Source organism: Ursus maritimus, unplaced genomic scaffold (genome assembly GCF_017311325.1).
Source record: "Ursus maritimus isolate PB19 unplaced genomic scaffold, ASM1731132v1 scaffold_10, whole genome shotgun sequence".
NCBI lineage: Eukaryota > Metazoa > Chordata > Mammalia > Carnivora > Ursidae > Ursus > Ursus maritimus.
In genome coordinates, this window is record NW_024423344.1 from 10,899,868 (window position 1) to 10,920,569 (window position 20,702).

A 20,702-nucleotide genomic window follows, 5' to 3' on the forward strand; every position below is an offset into this window, starting at 1 on the left:
ATTGTGGCAGGCACTTGATCCGAAGTCCCATGTCTTCTCAAGTAGAAATGAATATCAAAAAAAAAAAAAAAGAAAAGATAAGAAAAGAAAAGGAGGGTGAGACGTGAATGAGAAAACAAAGGGAGAGAAATTAATCCAAGCGGGAACTGGGGATCGGGAGGAGAGGTGGAGAGGAGCAGAGAAACCGTTGCATTTGGGTAGTTTTCCATTTATCAAAGACGATGGCCAAGGTACATGTGCATTCATTTAAAGAATCACAGAGCGTGTTGTTTTGACCTTGAGGCTGTCCCCGAATAAAGGGGTGACTGTCACACACAGAGGCACATTTTGCTACGCAAAATGCTACCCAAATGACAGCGCTTTGTTTCCCGTTGGCTTCTCTTATATGGGGAGCCGTTCTAACGCTGTCCCTGGAGTCCTCGGCTCTGGTGCTGCATCTGAGTCCTCTTCTTCAAGAGCCCGAGTCATTGTTCCCTGCAAAGGGTGCCTTGGTGAAGTTTGGGTGGTTATTTTGAGGCATTGGTAAAATGGATTCAGTTTCAACAAGTGGTCTATCCTCTAACCCCTGGGGGAGACGCGGCTGGGAGAGGCAGAGAAATGACCTGTTCTCCAGTCTCACTCTCCAAAGTGTTTTCAAATACATCAACTTTCTGATTTCCTTTAAACAGAGATGCCAGCACATCTCTGTTACAAAGGCAGAAGTCAGACCTGTCCCTGGGTGGAGTCACACATGGATTTCTGTACACCTGGGGGATTTCCTGGTTTGATGGCAGGAAATATTTTCAGTAAAATCGATTATTATATGACAAAATAAAAGACTTCATTTTAACATTTTTGTAAAACTTGTGGATAAAACAAATCAGAAAAAAAAAATAATGGCAGTCCGCTGAGACTTTTGTTTTAGAAACTGGGTCACTCCAAGAGACCCCAGAAACCTTGGGCTATGTACCCTCAACTTGGCTGGCTGGCTATCTATCATCTATCTATCTATCTATCTATCTATCTATCTATCATCTCTAATCTATCAATGACCTGTCAATCATCTATCATCTACCTATCTTTTTATCTACCTACCCACCATCTATGTATCTATTAATCTATCAATCACCTATTTATCATGTCTATCACCAATCTTAACTCTCTTATCTATCTTCGTGGCACCATTTCTGCAAGCAAGCTCTCCCCCAGTTTCTGGGAGATTCTGCGTAATGTCCTCATCTCACACCTCAGAGTCCAGCGGTGGTCTGTGGTCCTTATATTATTCCTGCAGACTGTGGGCTTGTTCCTCAGTGTTCAGGCCTCCTGAAAATACTGAAAGCTGAGGCCCAGCCAATCAACACCTCCATGGGGGTTGTGCTAAGATCGACTCTGTTTGATTTGGTCGATGAAGCTTGTCTGGGGCACAACCTGTTAGTTGCCCAGCTTGAAAACAATCCTACTTGTGAAGTTCCTGTGGACAGGCTGGTTTCGAGCACAGCCACCAACAGCCAGCCAGTGACCTCCAGGGGCCGGCGGCCTGGCCTGTGCTGTCAGATGAGGCTGGGCCCTGGGCTCACAAGAAGTTACAGGTGGGGCCAGACTCTGTGAATGAGAGCGGATTCCTACTCTGTGTTCACCTGGACGACGCCCAGCTGTCTCCAGAGCCCCGGGCACCCTTAGTCTTCTCCGCAGAGCCCGGTCCATCTGCCTAAGGCAGAAGGCCTCTCTTCCCTGGTGCTCCCCTTGGCGCTTTGTCTTTGGGTCTCCAAATGTACTTGCATGGGGGCGCCTGGGTGACTCAGTTGTTAAACATCTGCCTTTGGCTCAGGGCGTGATCCCGGTGTTCTGGAATCGAGCCCTGCATCAGGCTCCTCTGCTGGGAGCCTGCTTCTTCCTCTCCCACTCCCCCTGCTTGTGTTCCCTCTCTCACTGGCTGTCTCTCTCTCTGTCAAATAAATACATAAAATCTTTAAAAAAACAAAACAAAACAAGGGCGCATGGGTGGCACAGCGGTTAGGCATCTGCCTTCGGCTCAGGGAGTGATCCCAGCATTATGGCATCGAGCCCCACATCAGGCTCTTCTGCTATGAGCCTGCTTCTTCCTCTCCCACTTCCCCTGCTTGTGTTCCCTCTCTCACTGGCTGTCTCTATCTCTGTCGAATAAATAAATAAAATCTTTAAAAAAAAAAACCAAAAAACCAACAACAAAACAAATGTACTTGCATGGTGACAACTTGTTTCCATGCCTGTCACCCCCACACCCTGGACTTCCCCAGGGCAGAGGCTGTGTTGGTTCATGCTTGCTTTTTAAAGACTAGAATAACCCTCAGGTCTGGATTGCATAGCTTTTATTTCGGGTTTGTTCCACGGACACATGGAGCATAAATGAGAGGACGCAGGTGCTGGTGGCATGGGACAGTTGTCACATCTCATTTTCAATCTCCTCATCTTTGACCAGCTGCCACTGAGCGCATACAGAGTCTGTCCCCAACTTTTCTATCTCTCCCATTCCTCCTCAGTCCCAGGGAAAATGTGACTCCAGGCGGGTGAGAGGACGAGCAACATATCCCGCCTCAGGGAGCAGAGACTAGATGATGCTGTGGTAACTGGTAGCTCCCCTAACTCAGTGTTTAAAACAGCAAAGCATTTGTCAGTTTTTAAAAAAAGAATTCCTCCCTCTAAATGTTTATCACTGGTCGGCTGGGCCTCCCTCTGGGACCCTTGTGATGGAGAAGCTTCCATCGGATCAATGAGACAGAGGTGAAAATACTGCAGGGAATCACTTATTGGCTCTTGAAATTTTCTCGCCGAAGCATAAGAAGTGCTTACGTTTCCTTGTTCAAATCAAGTCACACAGTCACTCGTAATTTCCGGGGAGGGGGCGTGCTAGGAAATTCAAATCTGTTAGGTGCCTAGGAGAAGAACCAAAAATATTTGGCAGAAAGTACTAAAGACTATCACAGCTCAAACAAGGGTATCTACGTGTGTGCACACACGTGTGTGTGTGCGCGCATGTGTGTGCATGCATGTGTGAGCTCGTGTGTGTGCCCATGCACATGTGTGGGGGTAGGGGGATGAGACTTGCTGTCATGCTTTCTGTCGTGTTGAATTTCATCTTACTATGCTGGGGCTTCTTTCCTCTGGGTTTTCTGACCCCTTTAATACCTCCTGCTACAAAAGGAACCCCAAAATGAAAGCGACACCCGGGATTCTCCCTACACGCTCTTCAAATACTCAGAGAGGCCTTGACAACTAGCTTCTATGAGGGGGACTATCCCAGACCTTACTTTGTCAGTTATCTTTATCAACCCCCACCCCAGGTCTCCTGTGATGACGGCGGGAAGGGAAGGGCTGATAGCCACGTGGGAACTCAGGTAGGCAAGGCTGAGGCCCCCCCATGCCAGCTGGGGCTTTAAGACCCAAGCAGTCTCTACAAATGGGCTGCTGCTCTGTCTCACCCCAGGAGTTGAAACCCCACTGCTTTCCTGTTTGTTTCTGTCTTCTTGTGATTTCAGCCACTTGCTGCGGCTTGTTCTCTTTCAACTTACCTCTCCCTTTCTGACCGTGGGCTAGTAGTCTGCCCCTTCCAGGAACAGCTCTCAGAGGTGGTTTGGATTTTACCTCCTCCCCGGCACCCTCCCCCATCTTTATCAACTCTATATCCTTTACCACCAAACCTCCCCAAATAAAATACAATCTAAATAAGACCAGTGCACTTGCTAAGTTAACACTTCAAGACAGGTCTTCCAGACCCCCATTCCAACCAGGTTATCCCTTTTAAGGCCTCTTCTACAAATAAATTTTGTGGTCACATCTGCTCTTGACACTTCGATTTGATAGCCTGACGGAGCTGTGACTTGACCCAGCCCACCTGGCAAGGACAGATGTGCAGTAGTCCAGGTCCCTGACAGTTGTGAGGGGTCTGTGGGAGCTCTTGTCTTGTCGGAGAGCTTGAGAGAAGTAAACGTATAAGATCATTTCTTCCTGGTAGAAGTAGGACTGCGGGGGGAGGGGAGTGTACCTCTCAGAGTAAAGGTTCTTCAAGTGTGGTCCCTGGACCAGCAGTCTCACAGCCATCTGAGAACTTGGTGGAAATGCAAATGCTGGGGCCTACCCTAGACGAACTGAAAAAAACCTGGGGACAAGGAGGCAGACATCAGGGCTTTCACAAGCCCTCCAGGAACCTGTGATGCACGCTGCAGTTTGAAAAACCCTGGCTTCAGAGAGGTGGGGCTGCAGCTTCCTGCATTTGAAGTTGGGCTGCCCGTTACAACTCAGGCCTGAGACCAACCTCAGACCAACTGGATCAGAGTCTCTGAACCCCACCAAGAATCTCCATTTTAATAAACGCCCCTGGGGAGTCTGTGGTCATTAAAGTTTATGGAAACACTGATAGAAAGCCAAGGGAGTCGGGGCCTGGAATGGTGGGCATTCTGGGTTTGAGGGGCTTGGGAAAATCGGAGTTGTTCTGACCACAGGAAACAAGGGAAAAAAAAACCCAGACGTGTATAGGGCAGCCAAGTAGCATGAATGTGGTCAATTTTTAATTATCCATTTGGAGGATTTAGGGGTCCTTTAATTCCTGTGTTCTCACGGAACCTCAGTTATGATATCACAAGCTCCCAAAGGCTTTCTGGCTGGACATTGGCACTTCTCTCGCAACATTTCCCTTAGTTCCTTCTGAGAGCTGCCAGGGCTTCCTTGGTGGCCTTGGGGAGAAGGCTCAGGTCCCCCTCCCCATTTCCTTATCCGGCCAGGGCGCTGCCACCTGTTGCTGGGGCCCCCTGTGGGACCACTGTTCCATGGCCCAGCAGTTACCTTACTCTGACCACAGAGTGGGGGAGGGGACATTGCTCTCCTGGGTGTGGAGCAAGTCCTTGCCTTAATGCCTCTTTGTAGAGCAGAGACTAGGCTGAAATTATAAACAGGGCTCTGCCTAAGGTTCTGGGACAAATGGAAAGGAAGCACAACACAGAAAATATCACCTTGTCTTACGGACCCAGACCTACCCTGGCATATCTTACTGGGCAGGCTTCCTGCCTTCTTCCAGACTTGCCTCCGAGGGACCATCATAAATGTCCCCCAGATCTCTGTGCCTCAGAATGAGGGCCAAAGTGGACCTCTGGCTTGGAAGCGAGGCGGACGTTTCCTTTCTTGTCCGGGGTTGTGTTGAGGTGTTCTGAGAAGCAGATACCAGGACAGGAGGAGATGTGCAAGAGATGTGTTAGGGGAAATGTGTGTGAAGCACAAGGGGGGAGGAGTGAAAGTGGGCAGAGCCTGCAGACAGAGACTCAGGTCTGACACCCGCGGAGGGACAGGGAAGGAAGATTGGCTGCAGGGTCTCCAACTGCTGTGCAGTTTTGAGAGAGTCTTTTCCAGGCTTCCGGGGAGACGTCAAGCACAGGAGATCCGTTGGAAGAGGCCTATGATGGGCTGCAACGGCCTGGCCCCAGTAGCCACTATGCTTCGGCATTGGCTAGACGCATCCAAGGGAAGTGAAGGCCCTGGAGGAGCCAAAGGTGCAGGGAGCCCGCCATGCTCCCTGCAGTGGGCTCTCTCCAAGGCCAAGCGCACTCCATAGCCGCCACAGTCCACTCCTTGTGCCAGTCTGAATTCCTTCTCCAAGCAGGTGTGGGGAATAGGGTTCTCGTGGGCCTTTCTTCCCAAGGAGAAATTTGGGAGAAGGAGCTTAGTGGGAAAATCTACCTCTGCATTCATTGCAGTGGGTCTTGAACACTACCCCTGTCAATGTCTTCCTTCTTTGCTCTGTTTTTTTAAGTTCCCCTCTTGCTAAGCTATCCCCCCAACAGGTCTTTTGGCCCATACCCTCATTCCTGAGGTTCTGAGCTCCTGACGACCGTATCCTCTTGGGCCAGGATGGACGCTGCATGTGTTCATTCACTGTTGCGATTGGGCAAGGGAGTACTAAGAGACACCCCAGGGGCTCATCTGCGTTCCCCACATATTCCAGCCCACCCCTGCTGAATAAAAGCAGTCCCATCTCCTCCTGCTGATCAAGGTCCGTTACCCTTGCCAAGATGGCGACTCTTCTTGCCTAGTGGCCAGTGGACACAAAGGGTCCAAAGTGCCCTCGCTGCAACCTTATCTTGTACTTCAAAGGGACGCTTGTGGGGTACCCTGGCGAGAGTGCATTCCCTTTAGGATCCAGGATCTCTAAGCCTGCAGAGCCCAGAGTGGTAGGGACAGGAAGCACAAAGTCTCTTCTATGACCTGAGTGTGTCCCCTCAAAATTCGTGTGCTGAAGTCTGCTAGGGGAAAACACTCCCGGGTCTCCTCTACTCTCAGTACTCAACAGGCTACTTCACCTCTGACCCCAGACATGTGGGGTTCCCACACATGAAGCAATTCTGCAACACCAGCCAGGGGTCCTACAATTTAACTCGATTCTGACGCCGTCCCCCTGGAGCTGGCGTCCGATCCCACAGGTTGTGGGCGTAGTCCCACAAGACTGCCCCCACATTCAGACGTCCATCACAAGTCCAGGTTGCTGCCTGTGCTTCTGACCAATGAGCTGGAAGTCAGAGGTTTTCACGACTCCCTCCTTGGGTTTGATTAATTTGCTAGAGCCACTTCCAGAACTCGGAAAAAAGTTTATTTAGTAGATGACCAGTCTAGTACAAAGGATATTAAGGAAGACAAATATACCACGTAGGGACCAAGGTCAGGGTGCCCCTAAATGTGCCCCCTTTTGGCATATCAACTATATTTTTAAAGATTTTATTTATTTATTTGAGACACAGAGAGAGAGAGAGATAAGATGAGGGGTGGTGGGGAAGGGCAGAAAGGGAGGGAGAGAGAGAATCTTAAGCAGGCTCCACACTTGGAGCCCAACATGGGGCTCGATCCCCGGACTCCAAGATCACAACCTGAGCTGAAACCAAGAGTCAGACACTTAACTGACAGAGCCACCCAGGTGCCCCAGCATTCTGACTGTTTTAAATAAATGTTACTTAAGAGACAGCCATGCAAAAAGGACACTCACCCTCCTCAGTCCCCCAGAAAGCAGGAAATAAATCCCCCATGTGAAAGATTCCTTTCCTGTACCAGGAGGGACGAGCTACCCTTATCACCAGAGGTGAGAAATTTAGGGCAGAGGAAGTTATATAAACAACTCCTGTTACTCTTACTAGTTTACTGCCCCAACCCGAATTCTGTCTAGCATTCCTTACTAATTGAAGCGCCCAAAGTTAACTTTTCTTTGTCCTGTCAATGCCTCGCAGATTTATTGTCTCATTGTCTAAAATGTGTAAAAATGTGGCAGGAGGGGCAAGGATTTCTCTGGAGCCTCTTTTATTAGGGCTTTGATCTCATATATGAGGCTCCAGCCTCATGACCAATGATCTCCCGAAGACCTCACCTCCTAACACCTAGCTTGGGCATTAGGTTTTTATGATATTGTAATTTATTATAAGAAATATATGTGTGGTCTTCTTCCATGGCTCCTGGCACCTTTGTAATTTCCTGAGTGATAAGAGCAGTAAGGGCATATTTGTCCCCAGCTCCTAAAATAGCTCCAAAGAGATAATGTTCAAATGGGTGTCTTTGCTCTTCATAACAAGCCCCTTTCCACCGCACCTGAGCTTATGTGAATGAGGTGACTTTGGGAAAGCCCCTAAGGAGGGGGTTGGTGCCAGGGGATTAGAGGGTTACAAATTGAGTTCAGTCTCCAATGGCCAATGGTTTAATCAATCACGCCCATGAACGAAGCCTCCATAAAACCCCAAACGAATGGGGCTCAGAGAGCTTCTGGGCTGGTGAGCAAGAAGACTGTACCCGCGTGTCAGGAGGGTGGTGCACCCCAACTCAGAAGCTCAGGTACTTTGGACCCTCTTGGCTCTTTTTTTATTTGACAGAGAGAGAGACAGTGAGAGAGGGAACCCAAGCAGGGGGAGTGGGAGAAGGAGAAGCAGGCTTCCCGCTGAGCAGGGAGCCAGATGCGGGGCTTGATCCCAGAACCCCCAAGTAGCATAACAAACCCACTTTGGCTGAGCAGGCTGACCTCACTCTCTGTCCTCCGATCTGCTAGAGCTCCCATTGACTACACCCAACCAAAGACCAGAGGGCAAGGGAGCCCCTGCTGGGATCAGACAGGTGAGCTTCCCAGGACAGGGAGCGGGGTGCTGAGCAGCTTGGGGGTGGGGACAGCAGCTGGCACGTCCCCTGATTGTAAGTCAGGCGCAGCCCGAGGTCACACAAACAGCTGAAGAAAGGACATAAGTAACAATCCATCTTTCATCGGTCGACTCAGCAAACTGTTTTTGGAGTCAGCACAGCGCTAGTGGGGAGATCTAAAGATAAGCAAGTAGTAACTTTGTTCCTCGTTGGGCATTCAGAAGAGTTAAAGCCATGGAATGAAGGAAGGTCCGGGAGCTGCTGCAGTGTTACAACTGCTGACGGATAATTGAGATAGAAGATGCAGGTGCTATTTTGAGTAAGAACCTGCCTATGTGTAATGATTGAGAGATGCTGGGAAGGGTCTACTGACCCACTGGAGACTGACTCCCATAATTTGAGTTCAGAAATGGGTCTTAAAGGATTTTTTGCCTTTAAGCATCCACTACGAAAATGCAAATCCAGCCCCAGGAATAAGTCATTCCTTTAACCCTTGGCTCTTAACCCTGGCTGCGTTTGACAATCACCAGGAGGGCCTTTAAAAACACAGACACCTGGGGGGCCCGTGAGTGGCTCAGTCAGTTGAGCGTCTGATTTTTGATTTTGGCTCAGGTCATGGTCTCCGGGGTTGTGAGAATCAAGCCCTGTGTTGGGGGGAATGTGCTCAGCGGGGAATCTGCTTGAGATTCTCTCTCTCCCTCTGCCCCTCTGAGGGCTTGCACACTCTTTCTCTAAAATAAATAAATCTTAAAAGAAAAAAAAAAAACGGAGATAAGTGCGTGACACCCAGAGCTCCTGTTCGATTGACCAGTAAGGCCCAGATTGCTGCGTGTTTAGTGTCCTAGGTGCAGTTGGGGCTGAGAGCCGTGAGCACCGCTGCCTGAAACCTTCCTAGGCTGCCTCTGTTCGCGGAGAGCCAGCTACGTGCAAACCTGGTGCTGGGGGAGAGGCAGACATTCGAATTGAGAGGGGCACTAAATGCCAAAGATCTTATGGTTTTGTCCGGTGCTGGCCACGCTGGAGTGGAGGAGGCTCGAGAACTTGCAACAGGTCTTATGAGCTAACGGGCGTGAGAGGTGCGGTTAAGGGATCCCTGTCTGTTGGGATGAAGATGTTCTGGATGATGTGTATCCGAGGGTGCACGTTGTACCACCACGGAGGACCCACCTTCTGGGGCAAGGCCAGTATAGGGGGAGGTGAGCAGGAGTGATCCTCCGGCCGCACACATGTATGCTGGATCCTGTCTTTAGTCACAGTTTTGGTATTTTGTGCAGCATAGATATTTCGCATTAATTTTGATTTTTTAAACATATTGCATTAAAGGGGTGCCTGGGTGGCTCAGTTGGTTAAGTGTCTGCCTTCAGCTCAGGTTATGATTTTGGGGTCCTGGGGTCCGCTGCTCAGCGGGGAGTCTGCCTCTCCCTCTCCTTGTGTGCCTCCCCACCCCCTGCCCTGTGCACACGCGCCCTCTCTCTCTCTCTCAAATAAATAAACTATTTTAAAAAAGAAAAAATACTGCATTAAAATATTATTTATCCTGATTACTACGTTTTTTGGTGTTCTGTTCCATTTCGCCCCAGATGCCAGTGAGACTCACTTTTTCTCACCTGGCCCAGCTCTGGGGAAGGGAAGTGGCATTCATTGCAGCGTTAGTGGGTGTGGCTTGTGGCCATGGGAACAGGCTCTCCGGTGGAGAAGATTTGGAAGGGAATCTCTGCCTCAACTGTGTGACCTTGGCCAGGTCATTAACCTCTCTGAGCCTCAGGTTCATTCTCTGTAACCCAGGGCTAATAAATCGCTGTTGGTAGGGTTTGCAGTGAGGGCGAAATTAGCTAATGCGCTGTGATCGCGAGGGCTCACCAGGGCCTCGCGCAGGGCCAGTGGTCAATAAAGGGCTGCTGTTTCCCGACGCGGGGGCTGTGCCAGGCAAATCGGCTAACACATCAGGCTCAAAGGGCAGACAGACAGGGCTACCGCGCCAGGGTCCCTGCCCTGGGCCTTTGGTTCCCTGTGGCTCCCGTTCTGCTTCTCCTCTTTTCAGGTGCCAAGGATGCTTCGCAGCCCAAGGACGGCTCCGGGTTTCCCCTTTCATTGGCCTGGGGTGAGGGAGGGTGAGGGTGAGGGCGAAGGTTCCGCCTCCCCCGCCCCCTCTCCCTGCCCCCTCTGCTCCCCGGGCCGCCTCCCCCAGGCTTCTGCACACCATTGTCTGGCTCCTCAGGCATCCTTGTCCCCGCCGCGCACAGAAGGCCCCTTTGTCTGGGCCGCACCTGACTGCAGCGGGCGGAGGTGGTGACGGCGCTCCTGGCGCGCAGCCAGGGCACTTTCAGCAATAACAACATTAGTCATGCCTCTTCCAGAAACCGCCTCGTAAACCGTTTCTGGGTCTGGGTGGCCCTGGGCAAGTGTTTTTCATTTCCTTTCCATGTTGATTTTTAAATGCAGGCTGCTACGTGGTCCCAGAGGCTCTCTGGGTCAGTCTTGGGTCTGCTCGGTGATGCTCTGGTTCCTCGGGAGGGTCACTACGTTGGCCTCTGGGCAGAGCTGAACCTGAGCTGCCACAGCCACCCTGGGGGAACCGAAGGCCCCACACACGAATGCAAATCTCCAGGGTCCCCCTTGGGTTCTTCGGAGAATCAGCTTGGAGCCAGCTCCTTTGTTCCAGGAGCAGGCTGCCCCCTCCACTCACGCTGGCAGCTCTCCCTAGCTGCAAGGGCGCTCGGTGCTCCCAGGGCCCCTGGTCATCTCTAGGCTACCACCAGGAGCTACTGGCCCAGCGTGTCTGAATGTGACAGCCCGGAGCTAGCCTGGGGAGGAGAGCTGCTCTTGGCATTGGGGACGGGGGCGGGGAGGGGAGGGCGGCAGGAGCAATTGAAGCCAGGCTGTCAGTAGGACTGGAAATTGGAGCACACTGACTGAGGGCGTCCTTAGGGTTGTTCCCAGAGATCTGTGTTTTCCTCTTCTCCCAGGCATGTGGTGGGGTGGTGTTTTCTTGTCTCCTTGAGCTCCGGCATTTGCATGAAAGTGAGTGTGCCGCTTCTGAGCGTAAGTTTTAAAAGCCTATGCTTTGCTTTGCAACATTCTTTCCCTTTGCCATGGCAACTGGCAATGTCCTAGATAGTGGCCTCCCCCTCCTGCCTCCCCCCCTCCATCAGCCTGGGTCCTGAAGTGAGGACATGAGAGGCTGACGCTGGGGTTGTTGGCTACCTCGGCATGACCCAGCCCTTCGGGACTGCTGCACCGACCCGCCCCTCCCAGCAACGTGCGGACCATGGTGACAGGCAGCAGAAACAAAATTTCCTGTCCTCTTGTAAACCCTCAGAGCTTCCCTTTGCGAGTGTGCTGAAGGAAGTCTCTGCAGTGGGTCAGTGGGCATCCTGAATGTGCGGCAGGCGTGGCTTGCCACACGTCCCCGTCTTGCCCATGTTTGAAAACTTAGATGAAATATTATTTACACCATGAAGTCTTCCATAAATAGGGGAGACAGGTTTAGCACATAAAAACCCAAGACACACAGTTAAATCTGATTTTCAGATAAACAATGCTAAACAAGGCATAATTTTTTAGCATAAGTATGTCCCAAGCAATATTTGTGACGTACTTATGCTAATAAAAAAGCATTATTTATATGAAATGCAAATTTAACTGAGCATTTTGATTTTTATCTGGCAATCCTATCTAGAAACCTTTCTCTCCTCTAAACTACATACCATTTTAGCTCTATTTATCACTTTCTATCTGTGGTAATCACAGCCCCATTTTATCTGTCCCATTGGACTTTGGGCTTCTTGAAGGCACACCCATATCCGAGGCCCTGTTGTTTCTCCCACAGCCCCACACCCCAAACCTCTCACACACAGCACAGGGACTAACTCAATGAAAAAGTGGCTTTGATGTGGCAAAAGGCTCTTAGAGGTACTGAAAGCAAAAAAAATCAAAAGTACAAAGTATTAGACATTTGTGTCCTTTTCCATTTTCCTGCTTCCTTTCAAATGTTAGCTGAATCTAGCATTTAACATCTTGCTGTGACCGTGGTTCGAGCATCTGGAATGAAAAGCCTAACTTTTTTTTGACGTGGCGCTCATCGTTTCCAAGCAGACCCGATGCAGGAACCGGACACTCTCCTGCAGGGTCCTTACACTGCTCTGGGAAGGTGCCCTGCAAACCCCGTGTCCCTGGGGGTGGGAGGCACCCTGGGAAAGTAAGAGGCTTTCCTGAGCTTCCAGCTCCTAGACTGACTCCCAAGACCCCTCTGCTGACGCAGGTCCTGCTGGAGAACCTTGCGAATGAAGCCATCGATGACCACAGTGGGCAGACTCTAACCAGAGCAGAGCCTTCGGTGGGGCACACGACTCCCCTTTCAACCTTGCAGACCCGTGTGGGAGTCACTGAGGTTCTGCAGTTGGAGTGTCTGCCTTTGAGCCCTTAGAGAACTGTCAACATCCTGAGAGCAGATGTTTCTCACTTCTCACTGCCAAGACACGGCTTCGTCTGTTTCTCATTCTTCCTTCTCAGTCTGGGCTCAGGGTGAGGAAGTATGTGCCTCTTCCGAGCTGTAGCTGTTCCTCTCCCATCACAGAAGCTCTAACGGGGGGCCGGAGCTTCTCTCCCACCCCTCGCCTTGCTAGCCCTGTTCTCCCACAGTTCTGGGATAGCGTAGGGAAGGAGAAAACTGGCCTGCCTTGCAGAATCACCTGAAACCTTAGACCCCTAACTAGTGCAGATAGTAGCCAGCACGGTACCTCCGACCCCACTGAGAAGAGTCAACTTTCATAAAGGTTTATACAACCAGTATGTCCCCCAGATTCATTCCACGTCGGTTCTCTCCCATCACCATAACAACCTGTATCCCAGAATAAGCAGAGAGCCATAATCAACAGAACTGGAATGGGGGTGCTCTTGGTATTTCTGTATGGGGGTTTCTTATCATCTTCTTGTAGGTCCTTGAGGTTTGACTCTTGCATGTGGCCCCCCAAATGGGCCCAGATGGATCTAGGGGCTCCCAACATTCTTGGCACTTGGGTCCCTATGATAACATCCCAACAGCTAGGCTCCAACAGCCAATATGCATGCATCACGCAGGCGCGAGGCGAACAGGAGGCCCCACAGCCCTACAAAGAGAACGTGGGGAAGTTGAGATCAGGATGTGGGAGTGAAGAAGGGCACCAAGGATGGCCATGCCTCACATCAAGGCTCTGGATCTCCCCCGGTTCCAGTTCCCAGTTTCGTCTGAATTTTGCGTTTCCCCCCTGCATAGTGCAGATGGCCCTTGACCTCTGTCCCAGAACAACTCAAGCACGGGACAGACCCATCCTCCTTGATTTCCCAGTAGCATCCACCCCTGCCCCCACCCCGTGATCAAACACACAAAAAATTCTCCTGAAAATTAAGGCCAAAAAGGCCTACATGGCAGCAACACACATCAGATAATTGAAACACAAATATGATTCTTTCTGTGTTTAAAAGGTCTCTTGGGCATTTCCACCCCTGCCTTCTCTAGCCTTCCACGGTGTCATCCCCCTGCTCGAGTGTCCTCCCCTCTAGTTTCGCCCTGCCCCAGACTCCTGCTTACAGGACATCGTGACCGGGAGGGGCTCTTGAGGGCTTTTGAGATCCTGCTCGTGTTCTGTCTTGACTTTGGTGGTGGTTACGTGGGGATTTGCTTTTTAATTATTTTTTAAGCTGAACCTATATGACCTGCTCACTCTTCTGGATGCACGCTATATCTTACATGAAAAAAAAGAGGGGAAAAATTCCTGTTCATTTCTCCTGTAGTGTGGTTCAACTACCTCTTGTTTATTTCCTTCTAACCATGTCTTAGAGCCTCATCTTCTATTCCAAAGCAGTTTATCTAGGCATTTTGCTAAGTGTAAGCAGTTCTTCCCTGAAGAGGAATGTCTTAACATAAGATAAGAAAAAACTTCTTAGCAGGATGCGCACCACAAAGTTTTGACAACTGCCAGGGTCCAGTACGGCCAGATTGTGGGGTGTGGGGGGCAAAAGGCAAGAGACAAAGATGGAAAGGTCAGCTGGGCTCAGTCCGAAGGGCCCTGCGGGCCAGGCTGTACCACATGCATCCTAGGGGCAGAGGAGCCATGGATCTCAGCGCGGGTCTGCCCAGTCAGACCAGATCAGAGGCTAGGATGCGCTGAGTTTAGAGCCTGGGAGGCTAGTTAGGAGGGGACGCGACGAGCTCAGGTGGGAGAGTGGGCATGAGTTGGCAGAATGGGGTGCAGAAGGGGATGGACAGGACTAGTGCTTCGGGGATAGAGTGTGCAGGACCGAGTGACGCATTCGGTGTGGTATGGAGGGGAGAGGCAAGAGCCTGAAATACTGTCAGATTTCTAGCTGGTCCTGTACCTTTCCGAGAGGGAGAAGGTGGAGGGGGGCAGCCTGCAGGTGGGCACACACAAGCAGAACGCAGAGGAGACGGGGATTGGAGACTCTCCTTCAGACCCCCCAAGGCAAATAGTGAGAACAGACTTCTAGCTCTCTCTTTTCACTTATCTTGAGATCAAAATCTACCATCCGGTTAGTTAAGATGGCAAGGCAGTCCTGCCCCCTGGTCTCTATCACCATCTTAGGCAGGGACGAAAGTGGAGAAAAGGCAAGAAAAAGAAGGAGAAAAGAAAGGAGCCCGAGGCAGTACAGGCAGAGGAAGGGGTAGGAGTAGCAGAGGAGGCTGGAGAGGAAGAAGGGGAGGGGATCCACTCCTTCGGGAAGTGTTGTTTGAGCGTCTATTATGTGCAGGCTCTGTGCACAGGCCCAGGGGAGGTTCCCTGATAATCAAATCAGATAAGGTTCCAACCCAGGCAGAGTGTATAACCTGGTAGGCAAGGCAAATAATGAGCAAATAAATACACATTAAATATATAATTGCAAATTTTGATAAAGGCTATTATGAAGGAAGAGTAAAGAAGGCTATGGGAGAATAATGGGGGGACTGAATTTGGGGAAATGTGTGTGTGTGTATGTGTGTGTGTGTGATTCTTTAAGGCAGAGTCAGGGAAGACTTGTTAATGGGAGGATGAAAATTTCCCAGCCCAGCTGTGATAGTCAAAATAGGTAGTACCAACCAACCCCAGAACTCTGTGGCTTAACATTAAAATTTTACTTTTCACTCACATTCAATCGGCTGAGGGTCCGGGTAACTTCAGGGCAGCTGCCTTCCACATGTGGCTCAGTGGGTCTAGGAGGCTTTGATCTTATGGCCCCTCCGTGTTAACTCGTCTTCTAAGAGCATTGCGGCAGGGAACAGAGCGTGGAGAAATGCACTCCAGCTCTGAATGCTTCTGAAGTGACATGTGTCACTGGTATTTCACTGTCAAAGCCAATCTCCTGGCCATGCCTGATTTCAAGGAGATGTGAGCCCGGAAGGAGAGAGAACCAAAAATCTTGGTGAGTGCCAGTAACGTCTACCACATAGGCCAGGAATGGGGAGAAGGACATTCCAGGTGGGAAAAGAAAGGTGGGGGTAGATGGAGGATTGTGAGCAAAGGTGAAGCAGTGAGAGTCGATTGAAAACATGGTCAGGCTCAGATCTTATACAGGAAGGATTACACGTTCTATTCTAAGTACACATGAATGTTTTAAAGGAAGGAATTCTGGGTGTATGATCCATTATTTTAAAAGTGGTTTGAGCTATTATATGGAGAAATGGAGGGAGGGACTATTGAAATAGTCCTGGCTAGAAATGAAAGTGGCTCAGAGTAGGGTGATAGAGAGCAAGAGAGACAGTACGATGGGGAGATATCTTGGTGGTAGAATTGGTGACATTGGGTGGTAGGTTGGAATGGAGGAAGAAGGGTCAGGGATGATGGCAAATTTTCTGGCTTAAGCAACTTAGTGAGTGGAGACGCCAGGTATAAAGGCAGGGAGGCTAGGGGAGGAAGAGAGTGTGTCTGTGTGTGTGTGCACACGCGTGTGCATACATGCATGTATTTCAGGGAGCTTCAGGGTTCCATCTGGTACAGTGTGGGTAGAGCTGCCTCTGGAACACCCAGCAGAGATGCCGGGTGGGCAGCTGAATATAGACCCTAGATCTCTGCGGTCTCAGTACAAGGAGAGTGAAACCTCCCCGTTGCACCCTTGGTGAAGCCGGAGACTCGAACACAATGCCAGATTCTCCGCTCTCACTCAGAGGCCAGGACACATGTTAGTGCCTGTCTTCAAATAGAGTGTATTAATAGGAAATCCGGGGCACAGTCAGGCCGACGGAGCTGACTGCCATTGAAAGACAATTTATCAGACCCAGGTTTCAGGAAGAGGGGGTGTGCCATACCATTCAGGGCCACACAGGGAAGCACCAGGGTCTGTCAGGAGACAGAGGGAGGAGGGGAGAACTGTGGGCAAGGGTGTTCACGCTAGTTTCCACGGGAAGGAACAGGTGAGGCAGGGGAAGCAGATTTAGGATTGGCTAGTTTGAGTAATTTCAGCAGGCCCCGGGGCATACGGCTGTCCCTAGTTGTCTGGTACCTGGCTCTGGGGTGATCAGTGCAGGTGGGTAGACCCCTGGGGTGTAGGAGCCCAATAGCAGAAGGTGAGGGGGTGTGGGCTCTCATTAGCTGGTTTGCATTTGAGAAGCATGTCCCTGGTCCAGTTGTTCCCTAACTCTAGGACTTGATTAACCCTGGGGGCGATGGGGTCAGTCCCTCTAGGGCCAGCAAGGCCCCGCATGTCAAAGCATCAGAATGCAGAAAAATAGAAGACACGGTTAATGAACTTCCACCTTGTGTAACAGATTTCCACACAGCGTGCCTCAAGGTGACCTAAAGTTCAGCCATGCTTACAGGACAGACATTCGACATTTTGAAAAGCATTTGTGAGCTATGTTGTTAATAGATATCCCAACACACGTACCACCCAACACTTTCCTTAGTCATCTGCTCTAAGAGCTACATGTAATGACAGCGTATGCAGAGCTCTCTCCCCCCAACCCCTGCCCACCCCCCTCCCCATGCCATGAAACAAGTACCTCTCTTGGCCTCAGTGACTCTGTAATGAAGTCAGCACAGGCCAAGCACATGAATAGGAGGCAAAAGCCTTGGTTTTATATTTAATTCTAATGTGCTCTTCTGAGAAGTGTTATATGAGAGAGAGAGAGGGAGAGAGATGGGTTGCCTGGGAGATATGGTTCTCAGGCCAGAATCTCCGTTGTCTGAGAAGTAGCAGGGACGTTATTTAAAGTTACCATATAATGGAATGATTGGAGGAGAGATCACTTGACCAGATGAAGGTGCTGGGGAGGCAGAGGCATGGGTGTGAGCACGGCTGCGCGTTCACGCTGTGCGCGCCAGACTGCGGGGCCACCCTCTCCTGATGCCGCGGCCCCTGAGCAGTTACAGACACTAAGTAGGTCAAGGTGCATCCAGCCTGATTACCGTGCAACTGTTCACTCCCCAGGAGGAGGGGGGATGGCTTGTCATGTGCTTGCTACAAGGGTTTCTGCTCACTCAAGAAGTGCCGGCCCTTGGCCCTGGGTTCCTCTGCTGCTGTGCCACCCGGTGGGTCCTCATCACCCACCCAGGCCCAACACGTTGCGCCGCAAACTCCGGGCGGGGAACTGGCGCAGAGATGCTGATGCTCTGTGAGGCAAGGCTGCTGTGAATAACAGAGGTTTCTCATCTCTGATCCAGGGGACCCATGTCTTCTGTCACATCCACGGAACGACTGTGCTCGCACAAGGAGATAAAATCGCAGGCGCTCCATGGGTCTTGACGCGAGAACGCAGCTATTGCTCTCAAGTGTAACTAGTGTGTGCTACAAAGCCGTCATCAGTCCCCTAACAAGGGAACTTGTGCTTTGCGAGAAGGACACCTGATAATGAACACTAATGGCTCTTTTAACAAAGGACACCAGCTTCTATTTAAATTGGATCTTGGGCTGTTGGGCATAAGATGACATTACTCTGAAAGAAAAAATCAAAATGTAGTCAGAACACTCTTCTTTTTTAAGTGTTTCTTGTGATTACAATGTTCCTGGCAGAATAATGATGCTTTGTTTTAAAAATGAAAACTCCGATGGCAAGAAGGTGTACTGGAAAGGAAGAACTTAAGCTTAGGAACTGTCCGTGGGGCGATTTTCCTGAGATGCAAGCACTCTTTGGACAGGTGGCTATCTTTAGGATGAATTCCCGTTGAAGCCAGGACGCACGGCTTCCCGCAGTCATCGCCCCACCTGGGTGGACCCCCACGCATCTGGGCAAGTTCCTGGAGGGGGTGTTGGCAGTGGCTGGACGGTGGGCTAGCCCAGAGCTGACCTGTACCCTTCCTGTCTGAAGCGGCTGTCGGTTAACAATGACGGGGTCTCTCTATCTCAAGGGGGCGTGGACGACGCCCTGTTAAGTACAGTGAGCGGAACACACACGGCCCCTCATTTCCCTGTGTCTCTTTCAAGCACTTCTCTCTTGCACCTGAATTTTAGCCTCAACGTCTGTCCTTAGCCACAAGCGGCTCCGGTGCTCCTCCTGTGAGCATTTGGTGATTGTGACGGAGAGACGAGCCCTATGTGAAGGGGTGGTTCCCACGCTTTCCCTTGACAGTTTCAATCTCTGACCTGCTAGTAAGTGAGTCTTGACGCGGCTCGTCTTCCCCAAGTTCAGACTGAGGGCAGCCAGGTAGGTGTCTTGGTCTATTCGGGCTGTGATAACAAAGTCCCGCAGCCTGGGTGGCTTAGGAAGAACAGTTCTGGGGGCTGGAAGTCCAAGATCAGAGTGCAGTACGGTTGGTGGGAGCCCTCCTCCAGATGCCAGGCTTCCGGCTGTATCCTCGCAGGCTTACGATGGCTAGGGAGGTAGGTAGCTCTCCGGACCTCTCGTACGAAGGCACCCGTCCCCTTCCTGAGGGCTCTACCTTCGTGACTTAGGCATCTCCCAAAGGTCTCACCTTTAAATACCATCTCCTTTGGGCATTAGGATTTCGACATTGAATTTGGAGGGACACAAATATTTTGGCCACAGCAGTAGTAGACTGAACAGTTTGTCGTCCTTCTATGTATCTTTCCTGGGGAACAGACAACCCAAAGCTCACAGAGCCCTGTGAGCCTGTACTGTGGCCCTCGATTGCTGGGGAGACCAGAGCTGCGGAATCGAAAGAGGACGGGTGTGGCCGCTCCAGCTGGACTTCTGAGACATGATAACAGTGGCATACAACAGGATGGGCTTTGTGGGGGCCGGAAGTGCAAAGCGTGTTTCGCTGATAGTGCTGCACCCAACGTGGTCTGTCTCTGTCGGCTTCGTCAGGCTTCTCCTATCTTCCCGAGTGTCTGGGTCCCCATCCTGGGGCTCCAGCCTGCCCACTTGTCTTGCTCAGGACCTCTGCTTCCTTCTTAGTCACATCTCCCATTTCTGGGGCTCCATTTCTGTCCTTTTGTTCTTTCTATTTCTTTTTATGGTCTGGTTTGAATTCCTGGTGCACCCGTGTATATGTGTGAATCATAAATTTAAAAACAATTCTTTTAAATTTAATGCAATGAGCAAAAAGCCCCAGAGTAGCTTGGAAACATACAAGCATACTCGGCTCATTGCCGACTTAGTATCTTACCTAATCCTGCGACAATCCTCCGAAGAGTTAGCAGACTCATTTTACAGATGAGAAACTGAGGCTCACAGAGGTGAAGTGCGCTGCCCAGGGCCACACGGTGGTGTACGTGGAGCTGTGGCTGGCTCCCAAGCTCACAGTCCTCATCCCCGAAGAATGGCAGGAGGGATGTGAGCAGCAAGCAGCAGGAACAGCGTGGACACTCATGAGTGTGTCCTGACCCCTTCACATACTGGCTCTGTGACTTAGCCTCTCTGGGGTTAACAAGAGCAGATGTCAGAGGGGCATGGCAAGATCCTGGTATGGAACAGCCAACACCCACACGATGTGCTCCCCACCCCCACCTCATCTCCTCTGTTCTGCCCTTGCTAAGCTCACCCACCTTTGTCACCTCTTTGTGCCTCGACGTACCAAGTAGGCTCTACGTGAGGGCCTTTGCTTGTCCTGTTTCTCTGTGTCTGGGACCGCTGCTCCCCAGATGCACAATTGGCTCACGCCTCACTTCGTCTAGGTCTGTAATCAAACATCACCCTCTTGGCAAAGGGTTCCCTGACCTCTGTCCTTAAAATCTCAAACCTTCTCCCAGCAACACTCTCAGTCTTCATTCTCCACTTTGTTTGCTTCACAGGATACACAGCTTTCCAATAGCACACATACCACATTCATTCTTTCTGTCGATCTTTCCCAGCTAGGAAGTAAATGCCATGAGGTCACACAATCTTTTTTGCTCATTGCCGTATCCTCAACTCCTAGAACACCACAGACAATAAATATTTATCGAGGAAATCAATATTATTATCATCTCTTTCTTTTTGGATAGTACTGGATCAAGACCCCTCGAAACAACAGAAACAAAACCAAAACTACCTCTTCAGTGACCGGTAGGTCCTCGGCCACCTCACAAGGGGTTCAATGACTTCTCTGTGAGTAGAACTTCTGCAATTTCATTCTTTCCCCTTCTTCTCTCTGATGTATTTCAGCGGTGTGTGTTGGGTCAGTTGTTTTGAGTCCTAGAACTGTTTCGAAGCCGAATGGAGATTTGGAGCACGGACTGCG

The 20,702-nt window shown here is 50.6% G+C and overlaps 1 long non-coding RNA gene across 1 annotated transcript; it reads right to left on the reverse strand.

The window, feature by feature from the left end:
• Nucleotides 1–17,137: 17,137 nt before the first annotated feature.
• LOC121100637 lies at nucleotides 17,138–20,467 on the reverse strand. Its single transcript, XR_005832355.1, has 2 exons — nucleotides 19,650–20,467; nucleotides 17,138–18,016 (listed from the first exon to the last, which is right to left on the reverse strand). It is a non-coding gene; the product is annotated as an uncharacterized LOC121100637 (long non-coding RNA).
• Between the last annotated feature and the right edge of the window lie 235 nt (nucleotides 20,468–20,702).